At 40.7% G+C, this 16,599-nt stretch overlaps 1 long non-coding RNA gene across 6 annotated transcripts in view; it reads right to left on the minus strand.

Annotated features, from left to right (window-relative positions):
* Positions 1-211: 211 nt before the first annotated feature.
* The window catches only part of LOC109143690, a 50,020-nt gene continuing 33,632 nt past the window's right edge, over positions 212-16,599 (minus strand). For all 6 annotated transcript variants that reach the window (XR_005603928.1, XR_005603924.1, XR_005603926.1 and 3 more), the window contains one exon: positions 212-2,727. This is a non-coding gene — a long non-coding RNA (uncharacterized LOC109143690). The remainder of the gene's footprint in view (positions 2,728-16,599) is intronic.

Raw genomic sequence — 16,599 nt, forward strand, 5'->3', positions numbered from 1 at the left:
CTTTTAAAATTTTCCATAAGGCATAATTTTGCCTTAAAAAATAGAAACAAAGCTAATAAATTACATTTTAGAACTCTGTTTAAAGACACTCATGGAGAGACTTAGACTAACAGAACCCAGAAAATTCAAATATAGAAGTAGAAACATAAATGTAAGAGGGGTGTAATTCATGCCATTATACCTGTTTGAAACAATTTGTGTGAGTTAAGGATAGAGTGCCAGTATAAACTTTGAATTTATTGGCTTTTGTTGCTTTAAATCAAACCCTTCACATTATTTAAACATAGTTTTTGTATTTAATATTCAGAGTGATAGAACACGTACATTTGGCTGAAGATAGATACATAATTCATGTTGGTAGAAAGCATACCTTATAACATTTAAGTGGTTTATTAAACTTGTTTCATCTGATATGGGATAAATTCTGTAATTGACAGCAAGTCATAGGCAGATCATACATTTATCATATTTAAGATTACCTTATATCCTTATGTTACAGAAACTATTCTGCTTTAGCCTCTCAAGGGTTTGGGTTTTTTTCTTCTCTTGGAGAGAAAATACATGAAATATGTTAATGTTGTTTAAAAATGACTCAAACCTGAACTCCAACATGAAATTAGTTTAGTGGCCTCAGCTCAGTCCCTGACAGATAGTTGAGCCTATCAGGAAAACCATCACACATACTTTAGCACCAGTCAATAGGACCAGCAGCTTCTGATCTAAAGAGACCTAGGCAACGAGCCTGGGGAGGTTGAATGACAACTTATTTTAGGGACCATGAAATCTTGACGTTAGAAGGGGGGTCGTATTGTGCAGGGAGATTATTTCTGTACTCCTTGTTCCCTCTCAAATTCATAGAGGAATTATTTGAAAGTACCCCACCTATTTGATGAGGAAGGATAGGAAAAAAAAAAACAAACAGGGTTGCTCTCTCAGGCAGTGGATTCTACTCAAATATGCTGACACTAGAATTTTCTTTCAAGCCATTTCTGTTATCTGTATGGCTTTATTAATAGGGACTGGGAAGAGCCTTAGTGTGGAGCAGGCTACAGCTAGATCGTAGTTTTACAAGCATTATGACATTTAACATTTCATTTGTCTGCATCATAATGGATTGAAATGTTAAGAGACTGCAATAATTTGTTTGACTCTTTGCTCCTGCTTTTGGCTGTTGAAAACTATAAAGTGGAATTTTGGTATGGAAGTTCTAATGCTAACAAGGCATATCTAAATTAAGTAGATGGGTCAAGGTGACTAAAATACCATAACGATTATGACACAATAGGGGCTAACCCCTATGTTTTTTAAAGAATGGATGAAAGTAGACTATTAAGTAAGTAAATTCCAACTAGTACCTTTTTCTTCCGCTGCTTTTATTTGTTTGGTTTTTTTGGGAGGCCTGTTGCACCAGCCTGGAATAACGTTCACTTAAATTTTTTTTTTCTCAAAGAAAGATACAAGCTGTATAAAACAGTGAAAGAACATCACAGTTGGACTATACAAGTAATATTTCTCTTTATTGTAGTATTTGTACCGTGCACCTTTTTCTTCCTTTTTCCCAGAAAGAAATGACTCATTTAGAGAAAGGTCTCAAGAGGTTTTTAAAAAGGTTGTTAGAAGCTACAGAATAAAGAAGGCCTTGGGAATCATTAAATGAGCAAACCATCATAACTAATCCTGTCTGGATATGTATTAGTGTATAGATATCTGGCTACCTGATTGTTTTCCTTTGAGTTTATGATAAGTTTCCATGCTGCGAGTTTTTTATTTGACTAGCTCCTCATTGCATCTCTGCAAAATCAGGTTACTCTGGTTATAAATATGATGCATTTACTGACTTTATTGACTTCATGCTTTGTAAGGTACAGCCATTTTCAGAGATACGGTGTTTGGATTGCAGGAGAGTAATTGAATTTCTATTTGGTTTTGCCTTCCCGTTCATGTCTAAGGCTCTGAATAGACACAGGGGGCAGAAGGACCTGCTACAGAGTATCAACCTGGATGACACTGTAACAAATTATATTGTAAGGAAATAATAAGAATATTAATGGTAAAGTTGTTAGTGGAGCTCTTGTGACAGCAGTAATCTTCTTTTCACATTAGTAACTTTACAGACAAAATAGATGACTCAGGAATCTAAATTTTGTGTAAGTAGGCTCAGACTTCAGGTGAACATTCATCTTCTCTGTTAAATATTATTGAGACATTTTGGAATGATTTGCAGTTTTCTCTCATAGATACTGAATTTATCAGAGCAACAGAGTAAGATTTTAGACTCTTTTCTCTTAATGATCCATTAAAACACTATTCAAAGGGAGCTTGACACTCAAAGAAATCAAGTTTCTTAAGAAAAAGTCAGGCTGAAATCCTATGGAAACACTTGTTTCTTTTCGCCCTGTATCAAATCAAGATGGTGTTCATAATCTGAGATGTGAGAGAGAAGGGGATTGACCATTGAATAAAGGAATGGCCCATTTGTATTGGGCCATTTCAATGGTGCCGTTCAGCATTTGAGTAAAGAGATTACTTGAGACGAAGTTCTTGAATGAGGAACCTTGTTGGCCTTGAGGTGTAGACTGAGTGACAAGTGGAAAGAAGCTTGTGTCAGTAGAGTGGAATATTCCAGTTGAAGTAAAGAAATAACAAGGTTAAAGCCTTAGAGTCCTCAGTAAAAAATTTACAATCCTCAGAAAATGTGTCCAGCTGTGATGTTGTTCCTTCAGAGCACTAAAAGAAAAATGAAAATTTACATCTATTAGACAGATGAAAATTGTCAAATTTGTTATCCTCCTAAAGCAGACAATCTTTTTTGGCTTTAAAATAAGAACTGATGTAAAGATTAAGATAGTACTCATTTCTTTTGCAGAGATTGCATAAATATTTTGCAAATAAAGTACTTCTAGAAACTTTTTACCATTGTAACCGCAGTTCACATAGATGATTTTTTTTGATTCTTTTCCAGTGGGATGCAGGAAACAAGCATCTTTCATACTCTGTCTTGCTGTTTATCCAAGAGACCTCCAAAGTTAATGTTAGAGAAACAGACACAAGTTATCTAATGCAGAGCAAATTTCACTGGCACCCTGTTTCATACTGATGTGTCTTGGACTTAATTTAATGGTGGTAGGATCAGTTTGATGTTATTGGCTGTTGGCCCTGCTCTCGAGAACTGAGGAGAGATCTACTTTTCTCCTCTTATTTTGATTGCAAAATGCTCGCTGACTCTAGACTCCCACTGACCTCAACAGAAAAGCAGAAATTCAGGACTCTTAACACTTTACAGAATTGGGCCCAGATGAGTATGGCTATCAGTTAATTTTACTGCAGTTGTGAAATAGGAACTATGATACACATTTTTTGAACAGCTGGAAAATTATATTATAACTTACATTCCATCCTTCAGCTTTCCGTGGAAGGCATTTTACTCTGCGACCTGAGAGAGAGTCTAAATAGTTGCTTGATACATCCTCACCATAGTCATAAATGCCACAGTATTGGGACAGGTGGGATGTTGCTTTAGGACAAAGTAATTTATTAGTAACATTCACTTTACTTTGTATTTAACATAGGATTTTTATTGTCTTGTATGTGTAAATACAGAAAACCAGAAATTATAGAACTTTTAACATCCTTTTTGTAGTGTAATCAGACATTCTACGCACTCTTACTTTTCTCAGTCAGACTATAAATCCTGAAGGTTTTTCCCTTGTGAGCCAAATTCTTCTATCTCTACTAATCTTGATGTGTTGCTACATCAGCCTACAAAGTAATCTCAGTGGGACAAATTCTTGTCTCCACTACTCCCACATAAATTGAAAGCAATCCTGTAATTACAATTATACCAAAACCAGAATTTGACCTAGTGATTTGAAAGAGCCAGGCAGGCAGTATTTGCCTTCAAACACTTAGTTTTCTCCTTGTGTCTTAATGTGTCCTGTAGAATTGTATGAACAAAAAAACTCATGATGAGTTATGTTTACAGCTTCCATTCTTAGCAAAGTTGTTCCCTTAATTTCCTGTTGAAGTTAGTGGAAGCTGAATGTGTTGGAAGGAAAGGTGGCACTGGGTCTCCACTAAGTTATGTTCCAAAGCATTACAAAGCACTGATGGAAAGGGATTATTATAGTTAAGACTAGTCAGCTAGTTAGAGCTGAAGATCATGTCTAATTTACATTTAGTTGTAACAATGGTCTAGGAACTGCTTTTGAAGACCTCAAACTCTGTCGGATATGAGGAATAGCAGCCTCTTTTTAAAGATCAATATACCATAGCACCCATCCAAATTGCTTGTAATACTGGAATTATTTCTTACACTAATGAAATGATCTGCCATGACTGTGCAATCTGCTTCCCCTATATGGTGTTGCAGTATAGCGTGATACTTACAGGCAACAAGTCCAAGTGTAGACTAATCTAATAAGTGATTTTCAGCTTTTTCTTTTCAATGCCTCTGGTTTTGCTATCTCACTTGGTGGATGCATAGGATCCAAAAATGTAACTTCAAGCACTTAGAAACCATCAGGATGGCCAGATTTAGGAATTTTGCATTAAATATAGTTATTTAGCAAAATTCAGCTGAATTCAGGGATCACCTTCTGATCTTGTGAAGGACTGTCTTGATTGAAGATAATGAAAATTTTGAGTGAAGAAGAGATTAAGTGACTACCCCCTTAAGGGTGCAGTAGGGGATTTTTGAAATAAGGGATTTAACATTTAATGACTTTTAACATTTTTACATTGTAGTATATTTTATTTCTGTGTAGGTTACTTTTATTTTCATGAAAATAAAAAAATTGACTACATTACAGGCTGTCTTCTACATAACCACAAAACTATTACAGGATAAGAGGCAGGGAGTGAATGCTCCCCATAGCAACAGAAATGTTCTCAAACTCTATCCAAAAGACACTGATAGAGCAATACAAGCACAATACATTCCTAACACTTATTTAACATCAAGTTCCTGTATAAACTCATGCATATGTTGAATTTTTGATGCATGAACAGTAACTTTGAAGACAATGACCTATTCATATTCACAAATACAGCACACAGATAAGCACTGAAGGATGATTTAATCTTTGTCAAACCATGAACATTTTTTTTTTAAATCAGAAAAATGGACAGTTTCATTGCAAGACTTTCCACATAAAATATACTGTTAGGGATAAATTACTGCATTTATGTGTTGTGACCAATATTGTGCGTAAGGATATAGGAAGTAGAGTATATTGCCTTATCACCTAAATATTAAAATGCTATTGGGGAAATTCTGGAGTTTTTTTTCCAAAGGTCCAATTTTCACTGAATAAATCTGAGCAAGAACTTCAAACTATGGCCTCATTATTAACTGTTTTTATTTACTTCTAACATGTGTGCTACTGACCTTTTCAGATTTACCTGAAAATTCCTGGCCGAAGAAAACTGTTTACATTTGCAGAATCTCACTGGTATGGAGAGATCTTTGTGAAAGAAGCCTTAACACTTTTGTGGCTCTTAAAATGCCAGGTCTCTTTTTCTGTCTCTTTTTCATAAAAGCAGAACTCTGCACAGATCCCAGGCAGATATTTCCTCTAGCCATTTTATGACAAGGAGACACAAGACCACTGCTACCCCACAAAGGGGGAATTTTGAGCTTCTGACTCCTCTGAGATTTGCAAGAAATGAGGGATATTAAAATTCAGTTTGCCATGCTTTTACCACACAGTCTTTAGTGTCTTTTAACTGCTCTGTTTGCATAAGACCATTGGAGCTGTGCTGCCACCAGCACGTAAAAGCCCTCTGGATTTTGAAAAGTACCAGCACAAAGCCTGTGCTTCTGTGTTTTGTTGGAGATGGGCTTTTTACCTTTCTCTTAATATATTCTGTTCCCAAAGGCAGCAAGCAGATTTTCTAGGAAATTTATTTTTAAATGTTTTGTTTATCCTGTATACACCAAAATGTCTCCTACTTCCGTGGTATCAAAACAAAACTTTGGGTGAAATACTTCATTACAGTAATCAGCAAGTCCTCTGGTGAACATGAAAAGTTTTAGGTAGCCACAGATTGTATCAGGATAATTATAGAAGCATTGGACCAAGACCTATGCAATGCTTTTACCTCCACAGGTCCTAACTGAATCAGCACAGCATGTATGTGCACTCAGGGAGAGGCACACAATCCTATTTCCCTCTGTATTCTGTCAGGACAAAATGAGAGAGAGCAGTATCAATTCATATAAACCATACCATTCAGTGATGAGAAAAGCCCACATATATTACCACTCAAAGCAGCAGAGTGTGGGAGCCCCCTGCATTACAGAGGGTCTATGTCAGGAAAGCACACTGTATTTCTTTTCCACCCTATAGTGTGGTAGTGAAGATTTGCCTTCCTTTTTCTTCACCAACATACCAGTGAGAAAAAGCCAAACAGGCATTTTAAAACACGATTTCCCGCCTACAGCCTACAAAATACACATTTATATTTTTTCCCAGGGAATCTGAGCTACATTAATTATAACTCTCATTACAATTCCTTTAATTAATATAAAAATATTTTTAATATTATTTAATATTAAAATATTATTTAACATAAAAATATAAAAATATTTTGAGTTGTTATATATTTTTATTAGGATTGTGACTTTAGTCAGATGTGAGTGGCTGTAACTGTACATTACAGGCTTACATTTTCTTTATTTAGAAATGTGGCCCAAAATGGTTTTCTAGACTAGAAATCTTATATAGTCACAGAACACAGTCAGAAGTGACCTTACAAAGTGCAGGACAGTAGAGAACTATTCCAAAAAGCTCCATATCATACATGTATATTTGATGAAAGTATAAAAAAATTGAATGGTGGGGAAAAAAAATAAATTGCATTTTCACATGAAGTAACAATGGTTTGTCCTCGTTTTGGCCAAAGACAGAGTTAATTTTTCACAGCACCCAAGAGGGTGAGGGGCCTGAAGTCATGTGGGCATGGCCAAGACCCTCAGGTTATTTGCTACCATCACTGCCAGGGGTGGAGGAAAGTGACTCTCACTTCCAAGAAGAAGGGTATCTGTTGGGGGGAACAAGCGTGGCTTGCACAGGGTGCATCTGGCATTGTTGCATTTTCTGGGGCTTGGTGAGCATTTTGCATGTAAATCACCCTCTCTTTTTACACTTTTGTGATTAGTGTTGTCACTGTTACAGTCCATTTTCTCATCTCATTGCTTTTTCCAGTAAATTGTTCTCATCTCAAGCCATGATCTTCCTTTTGTGCCTCCCACTCTCCTCTCTGGCCACGCATAGGGGGTGGGAGGGATTTTTTTGGTGAGAGCACTAAACTGAGGAATACTATTCCTGAGCCCCAACAACAGTGTTGCCTTCTAATCCTAGGGCAGTCAAATTTCATGTGGATCAGGACTAGTTGCCATAGAAATTTCTGTATTTCACAACTGAATTGGTATCCAGTGGAAGTTATGGACCATCATATGTTACAGACTATCCGCTATTTTGTTTAGAATGGGCCTTGTTCTGTGTTTCTGCAGTTCTGCATAACTGCTGTTACAGATAATAGGATACAGAACCTGAGACACCAACCACCTGATACTGGATGTCATATCTTATGTTTTTATAATCTGGAGGACTCCAGGAAAGGAGAAGATTAGATGCTACAGCCCAGTCAAAATTGACCTGAGGTACAGTACTTCCTCCACCCTTTTAAGGACATTTGTCTCAAATTGCATCTGTTTTCTGAGTTTTATTATAGAACAGGAATGGATTTCATTGGATAAAATAATCTTATTTTCCTACTGTTGCATCACTCCATCAAAAAAAACCTCCTTCCTAATTTTGACCATCACTGGGAAACAGAGAGATTAAAATGGAATTCTTACACTGTTTAAGAGTTACCCAGTATTACATTTTAGGTTGGAATCATTTTAGGTTGGAAAAGCCTTTAAGATTATCTAGTCTGACCATTAACCCAGCATTGCCGATGCCACACCTAAGCCATGTCCCTAAGAGCCACAATTACACATCTTTTAAATACCTCCAGGGATGGTAAGTCAACCACTTCCCTGGGCAGCCTGTTCCTGTTGATAACCCTTTCCATGAAGAAATTTTTCCTCAAGTCTAATCTAAACCTCCCATGGAGCAATGTCAGTTTCCCCTTGCCCTGTCGCTGGTTGCCTGGGAGAAGAGGCTGACGCTTACCTTGCCACAATCTCCTCTCAGGCAGCTGTAGAGAGCACTAAGGTCTCCCCTGAGCCTCCTTTTCTCCAGGCTAAACAAACCAAGCTCCCTCAGCTGTTCCTCACAGGTCTTGTGCTCCAAATACTTCTCCAGCTCCATTGCCCTTCTCTGGATACACTGCAGCAATTCAATATCTTTCTTGTCATGAGAGGCCCAAAACTGAGCACAGGGTTTAACATGTGTTCTCACCAGTGCCAGGAAGAGGGGGGTGATCACAGCCATGGTCCTGCTGACCACACTGTTGCTGATACAGGCCAGGATGCCATTGGCCTTCTTGGCTACCTGGGCACACACTGGCTCATGTTCAGCTGCTGTTGACCAGGGCCTTTTCTGACAAGCAGTTTTCCAGTCACTCTGCTCCAGCCTCTAGCGCTGCTTGAGGTTATTGTGACTCAAGGGCAGGACCTGGCACCCGGCTTTTTTGAACCTCCTACCATTGTTCTTGGCCCATAGATCCAGCCTGTCTAGATCCCTCTGCAGAGCCTTTGAACCTTCCAGCAGATCAACGCTTCTGCCAAACTTGGTGTCATCTGCAAACTGACTGAGGGTGCACTCATCAATCTCCTCATCAATGAAGATATTAAACAAGACTGGCCCCAGTACTGAGCCCTGGGATGTCCAGTGGTGACCAACTGACAGCTGGATGTAACTCCATTCACCACTACTCTGGTGGCCTGGCCATCCAGCCAGTTCTTAACCCAGTGAAGGGTGCACCTGTCCAAGCTGTGGGTTGCCAGCTTCACCAGGATGGTGCTGTAGGAGACAGTGTCAAAGGCTTTGCTGAAGTCCATGTGTACAACATCCCCTCATCCATGGGTCACTTTGTCATAGGAGGAGATCAGGTTGGTCAAGCAGGACCTGCCTTTGGCAAACCTTGGCTGATGGGGACCAATCCCCTTGATGTCCTGCACATGCTGTGTGATGGCACTCAGGGTGATCTGCTTCATGACCATCCCTGGCACCGAGGTCAGACTGACAGGCCTGTGGTTCCCTTGATTGTCTTTCCAGCCTTTTTTGTAAATGAGTGTCATGTTTCCAAACTTCCAGTCACCTGGTACCTGTCCAGTTAGCCATAACTGCGGGTAAATGATGCAGAGTGGCTTGTGAGCACTTCCATCAGCACTGTCAGTACCCTTGAGGGGATCCCATCCAGCCTTAGAGACCTGTGTGTCTCTAAGCAGTGTAGAAAGTCACTGACCATTTCCCCTTGGATTATGGGGGCTTCATTCTGCTCCCCATTCCCATCTTCCAGCTCAGGGGGCTGGGTACCTGGAGGATGACTGGTGTTGCTCTTAAAAACTGAGGCAAAGAATCACAGAATCACAGAATCACCAGGTTGGAAGAGACCTCTAAGATCATTGAGTCCAACCCATGCCTTAACACCTCAACTAAACCATGGCACTGAGTGCCACATTCAATCTTTTTTTAAACACATCCAGGGATGGTGATTCCACCACCTCCCTTGGCAGACAATTCCAGGATTTCACCACTCTTTCCATGAAAAGCTTTTTCCTGATATCCAACCTAAATTTCCCTTGGCACAGCTTAAGACTGTGTCCTCTCGTTGTCAGTTGCTGCCTGAAAAAAGAGATCAACCCCCACCTGACTGCAACCGCATTTCAGGCAGTTGTAGAGAGTGATAAAGTTCACCTCTGAGTCTCCTTTTCTCCAGGCTAAACAACCCCAGCTCCCTCAGTCTTTCCTCATAGGGCTTGTGTTCCAAGCCCTTCACCAGCCTTGTAGCCCTCCTCCCATTCAAGCATCTCAACATAATTCCTGAACTGAGGGGCCCAGAAATGGACCCAGTACTCAAGGTATGGCCTCACCAGTGCTGAGTACAGGAAAAGAATGACTTCCCTTGTCCTGCTGGCCACACTACTCCCGGCATCCTCCAGGATGCCATTGGCCTTCTTGGCCACCAGGGCACACTGCTGGCTCACGTTCTGTCGGCTGTGGACCAGTACCCCCAGGTCCATTTCTGCCTGGGCACTGTCCAGCCACACTGTCCTCAGCCTATAACATTGCAGGGGGTTATTGTGGCCAAAATGCAGGACTTGGCACTTGGACTTATTAAACTTCATGTTATTGGACTCTGCCCATCCATCCAACCATTCCAGGTCTCTCTGCAGAGCTCTCCTACCTTCCAACAGATGGACACGTGCTCCCAGCTTAGTGTCATCTGCATATTTACTAATGGTAGACTCAATATCTTCATCCATGTCGTCAATAAAAATATTAAGCAGGACTTGCCCCAGCACAGACCTCCAGGAGAGTGCTGTGGGAGACAGTGTCAATGGCCTTGCTGAAGTCCAAAAAGACAACATCCACAGGGTTTCCCACATCCACCAGGCAGGTCACCTGATCATAAAAGGAGATCAGGTTGGTCAAACATGACCTACCCCTCCTAAACCCGTGCTGGCTGGGTCTGATCCCCCGGCCATCTTGTGGGTGCTGCATGATGGCACTCAAAATAAACTGCTCAATTACCAGGTCAAACTAATTGGCCTATAATTTCCAGGATCCTCCTTCTGCCCTTCCTTGTGAATGGGTGTCACATTGGCCAGCTTCCAGTCATCTGAACCTCACCAGTGAGCCAGGACTGTTGGTAAATGATGGAGAGCGGCTTCGCAAGCTCATCTGCCAGTTCCCTCATCACCCTGGGATGGATCCCGTCTGGTCCCACAGATTTATGAACATCCAAGCAGCTAAGCAGTTCTCTGACTGCCTCCTCCTGGATAACAGGGGGACCATTCTGCTCCCTAACACCATCTGCCAACCCAGGAGGACAGTTGTCCTGAGGACAAGCCATCTTTCCGCTAAAGACTGAGGCAAAGAAGGTGTTAAACACTTCCGCCTTCTCCCCATCTGTAGTTATTAAGTTGCCTCCTGCATCCAGTAGAGAACAGAGGTTGGTCTTACCCTTCCTTTTGCCTTTAATATATTTGTAAAAACCTTTTTTTATTATCCTTCACAGAAGTTGCCAAGTTAAGTTCTAACTGAGCTTTTGCCTCTCTAATTTTTTTCCTACATGCCCTAGCAACCTCCTTAAATACTTCCTGAGAGACCTGACCCTCCCTCCAAAGATGATACATCCTCTTTTTATTCCTTAGCTCCTTCAAAAGCTCCTTGCCCATACAGGCTGGACATTTGCCTCATTGACTCATCTTTTCGCACACAGGGACAATCTGTTCCTGTGCCCTCAAGATCTCCGTTTTGAAGCAAGCCCACCTTTCCTGGACTCCCTTGTTTTTAAGGGCTGCTTCCCAAGGAACTCTCCGAATAAGTCTCCTGAATAGGCCAAAATCTGCCCTCTGGAAGTCCAGTGTGAAAATTTCATTGATGTTCCTCCTCATTTCACCAAATATTGAGAACTCTATAATTTCATCATCACTATGCCCCAGACGGCCTCCAACCACCACATCTCCCACCAGCCCATCTCTGTTTGCAAACAACAGGTCCAGCGTAGTCCCTCTGCTGGTGGGCTCACTCACCAGCTGTGACAAGAAGTTGTCCTCCACACACTCTAAGAACCTGCTGGACTGCCTCTTCTCGCTGTGTTGAGTTCCCAGCAGATGTCTGGTAGGTTAAAGTCACCTACAAGAACAAGGGCTGGTGATCCTGAAACATCCTCCAGCTGCTTGTAGAATAAGTTATTCTCCTCTTCTTCCTGGTTGGGTGGTCAACAACAGACTCCCAACAGGACGTCAGCCTTGTTGGCCTTCCTGTTAATTCTTACCCATAGGCATTCAACTTCATCATCATTGGTTTTAATTTCCATGGCATCAAAAGCCTCCCTACTATAAAGGGTGGATATATATTATCCACCTTTTCTCCCTTCCCTGTCTCTTCTGAAGAGCTTGTAGCCATCCAGTGCAGTGCTCCAGCTGTGTGAGTCGTCCCACCACATTTCTAGGATGGTGACTACGTCATAGCTTTGCTGCTGTACCATGGCTTCCAGCTCTTCTTGCTTGCCACCCATGCACACAGCATGGGTATATGCACTTCAGCTGGACTGCTGATTTCACTCCTGACTCTTGTTTACCACCCTTGGGCTTGCTTCTGGAGAGCCCAGCTGCATCCCTTTCCCCCTTCAAAGGCATTCAATACCTCAGCCTTTTCCTTATCCCTTGTCATTATGCTACCCACCCCCCTCCTTGCCAACCAATAACGGACATATTTCTTGGCCCCCTTTTGTAGTGAACATATTTGCAGAAAAAATTTTGGTTTTCTTTTATGGTAGTTCTAGTTGGTCTTTGGCCCTTCTAATTTTCTCCCTGCATAACCTCATGACATACTTTTAGTCCTCCTGAGCTGCCTGTCCCTTCTTCCAAAGGTCATAAACTCTCCTTTTCCTCCTGAGTTCAGCCGAAGCTCTGTTCAGCCAGGCCAGTCTTCTTCCCAGACAGCTCTTCTTTCAGCACATGGGGACAGCCTGCTCCTGCACCTCTAAGATTTGTTTCTCGAAGAATGTTCAGCCTTCCTGCACTTTGTCCCCTTGGGACCACCTCCATTCACCAGTCTTGTAAACAGGCCAAAGTCTGCCCCCTGGAAGTCCCAGGCAGAAGTTCTGGCCGTTCTTTCATGGTCTCTGTGCCCAAGATGGCCTCTGACCACCACATCTCCCACTAATCCTCTGTTCACAAGCAGCAGATCCAGCTGGGCACCTTTCCTGGCTGGCTCCCTCACCCATTGTGTCAGAAGTATCAAGGCATGTTTCACACAGTTCAGAAACCTCCTGGACTGTTCCCTTTCTGCTCTGTTGTATTTCCAGCAGGTATCTGGTACGTTGGAGTCGTCTATGAGAACAAGGGTCAGTGATTTTAAGGCTTTTCCCAGGTGCTTATAGAATATTTCATCTGCCTCTTCATCCTAGTTGGGTGGTCTATAACATACTCCCACCAGGATATCTGTCTTGTTGGCCTTCTCTCTGATGCTTATGCATGAATGCTTGAGCATATCATCACTCTATCACTGAGCTCTAGACATTTGAAACACTCCCTAACATAGAGGGCTACCTCACCCTCTCTTTTTCCTTGCTTATCCTTTCTGAAGAGTTTAGCATGATCCACTGCAGCACTCTGGTAATGCACTATGTTTCTGTGATGACAGCTATGTCATAGCTTTCTTGCTTTGCAGTGGCTTCCATCTTCTCTTTATTGCCCATGCTGCATGTTTTGGTATAAATTCACTTGGGCTATTGATCCCACCCCCCCATCTTTTTGGGGCCAGAAGCCATAATTCCTATATGATTCTTTTCATGCCCTTCTGTGGTTTCTATCAATAACACCTGTGTCTTCACTGCTGCATGGATCTCCATCCTCCACCTCCACTGAGGGAGCAGACCGAACTCACTAGCACACCATCCCCCAAACACTGGCATGCTATCTCCAGGTCTCTAGTGTGCTTGGGGCTTCTTTACTCTTTCAAACCTAGTTTAAAGCTCTTTCACTGAACCCTGCTAACTCCTGTGAAAAGATCCTGCTTTGAGACAGGTGTACATCCGTCAGTCACCAACTGGCCTGGTGTCATGTAAACCAATCCATGATCAAAACCACTAAAATTCTGCCAGTGACACCAGTTTTGAAGCCGGGTGTCAATGTGGTAGCTCTTCCTGTTTCTTCTCTCATCATTCTCAGCAACTGGAAGGATAGAGGAGAACATACTTGTGCTTCTGATGTCTTAACCAATCACCTTAAGGCCCTGAAATCTCTTTTGATTTCTCTGGGACTTCTTGTTCCAAAATTTATCACTGCCTGCTGAAAAATTAATGCCACACCAGGGTAGGACGCCTTCTCTTCACATCTTTAACCTCTGCCCCAGAGGAGGAGGAGGGAAGTTAGGAAGTGGGCCTACTCTATGTGTTGGGTCCTCTGTTCTTATCAGGGAGTCTTCTGTGACAATGATCCATCTGTTTTTTCTTCATGGAAACAGTTTTAATGCTGGTTGGTTGACTAAACTTTGACAACACTCCCACACTAAATGAACCATCGTGATCATTGTTCTTCAGATCCCCTTGCAAAGCCTCGATCCTCATGCCAGGTCACGTGGAAAGGTGGGATAGGCAGTTTTAGTTATTAGGTTAAATGAATGATCGCTTCAATTTCCAAAACGGGATATTGTGCACCTTCAAAGCTGTTTTCTTGTGCTTTTGGAGAAGGAGTTGCTGAGCTCTTTTGCCTGTTTTTCACTGACAGGACATGTGGAAATGGCTCAAAGCTGTGTCAGGTGAGGTTCAGACTAGATATAAGAAAAAATTCTTTACAGAGTGGATGATCAAAAACTGGAATAGGCTTCCTGGAAAGGTGGTCGATACCCCAAGTCTGTCAATGTTTAAGAGGCCTTTCAACAATGCCCTTAATAACATGCTTCATCTTATAATCAGCCCTTAAATTGTCACGGAGTTGGACTAGGTAATTGGAGGTCCCTTCCAAAGGAACTATTCTATCCCTCATAATTGATGATTTTAAAATGCTTTGGGGTAACAACAAAAGTTTTTAAATTCTTCTTCTACATTCAAAGATGTTTACAGTCCAGATGAAAAACATGACTGAAGTCAAGGTCTGCTTAGATGACACCTGTCATTGGATCATGGTTACATTCCACACTGAGAATAGCTTGCTAATGGAAATGAAAGTTCAGTCTGAAGACAAAAAAGAATCTGAGATGAATAGCTGACAATGTGGGATGACTGAAGACTGCATAAATTCAACAGAATATGCTATGATATGGCAATTAAAAGGTACGTAGTTTTTCCGACTATCAAAGCAAAAGTTGATTATTTACAGTATTCATGGAAGTATTTTGCTAGAATCAGCATCTTCCACTGAAAGGCTATTGTTTGGGGGGCGGGCGTGTTGTTTGTTTGTGGCTTTTTGCATGATGATCTCTTTATATATTTGCTGAGTTATTTCATAAATTTTATTTTCATTGCAGAATGAAAAACTCAGCATCTGCAAACTGAGAAGAAAGAACAATGATTTATGCCAAAAATTTTTAAAAACTGTAAGCTGTAAACACTGGGCTATGTTTGCTGGGATCAGGAAATGATAACAGATTGGTCAAGTATTAACTGCTTTTGCAGCTGCTAGAGGTAATAGGAGTAGGGGTGGTTTGAACACTAATAATTCTTAACTTCAAGTGTATGAAGGAGACTGCAATCTGTATGACACAAATCTTGGAGTTTTCTTTTTAACCATGATGGATGGTGTACAGTGTAACATTTTCTTCTCTGAATTTGGATGCTATAAATTTCACTGTTTTCTCTATTAGTTCAAAATATTAAAGATCTTGAGATTATTCTATAGAATTTTTTTTCCTCCATCATATTTTATACCATGAAATGATGGGAATACAACAGACTTCAGTAATAACACCTCTCAACAACATCATGTTTTAATAGTAAGAAATTGTTGAAGTTTAAAATATAACTTATTGTCATGGAAGTAAATTAACTCTATTGAAGACATCCCACAGGAACCTGTGATGCCATATGCAATATAGTTCCCAGAATGATTTTCCATGTATCTGTCTGACCTGCTTTCTACTTGTGAAACATGTATCACAGAAGTAATAAAAATGTATTAGTCTATGTGATTTCTAAACAATAATTTCTAATATTGTATGTACAACGCTACCAATACAGTAAATTCTCCTGCTTTTGACATCAATCTTTGGAATTTATATGAGGACAAAGCATTTTAAGAACTCTATCTACATAATCTCTTGCTTATTTACTATGTAAAAAACCCTGTTAAATAATTTTCCTTTCCCAAAGGATGACTCTCTCTAGCAAGACCCTAGATTGTCATGCCAAGGCGTAGAGGGCAATCATAACCCCATCTACAATTTCTACTTACATTGTAAAGCATTGATACACACCATTTTACAACTGCAGATTTCAGCCCTGATGTTTGTATTTTATCATGTGCATATAGATCAGTTCTACACCCAATATTATTTTTCTTGGCATGTCGCTGGCATATAGCTTATTTCTTCCACATTGCTTTGAGTGCATTATATATTTGTCCATTCCCGTAATGAGTGAATCAGAACTTGAGCACAGACATGTGTCTATTTGAGAACATTAAATTTACTGCACAGGCTCTCAGCACTTGGTGGTAGACACAAGTTAATCTGCGTTTCTTACTCCATGACCTAATTCAGCAGAGCACTTAACTAAAGTGCTTGATCTTAAACAAACACTTAAGTCTTTTCCTTTCAGAGATTTTTCTTTTTTAAATTAGTATTCCATTTCATCAAAATAATGATATTTTCTAAACCCCAACAAATAAGCTAGAAGTTTTTCAGTCTAGATTTTCTGCTGGAACTCAGCACATGATTTTGTAGATAAGATTAATGTCTTCTGTGAAGCTTTGGAGAA

Source organism: Corvus cornix, chromosome Z (assembly GCF_000738735.6).
Source record: "Corvus cornix cornix isolate S_Up_H32 chromosome Z, ASM73873v5, whole genome shotgun sequence".
Taxonomy (NCBI): Eukaryota; Metazoa; Chordata; class Aves; order Passeriformes; family Corvidae; genus Corvus; species Corvus cornix.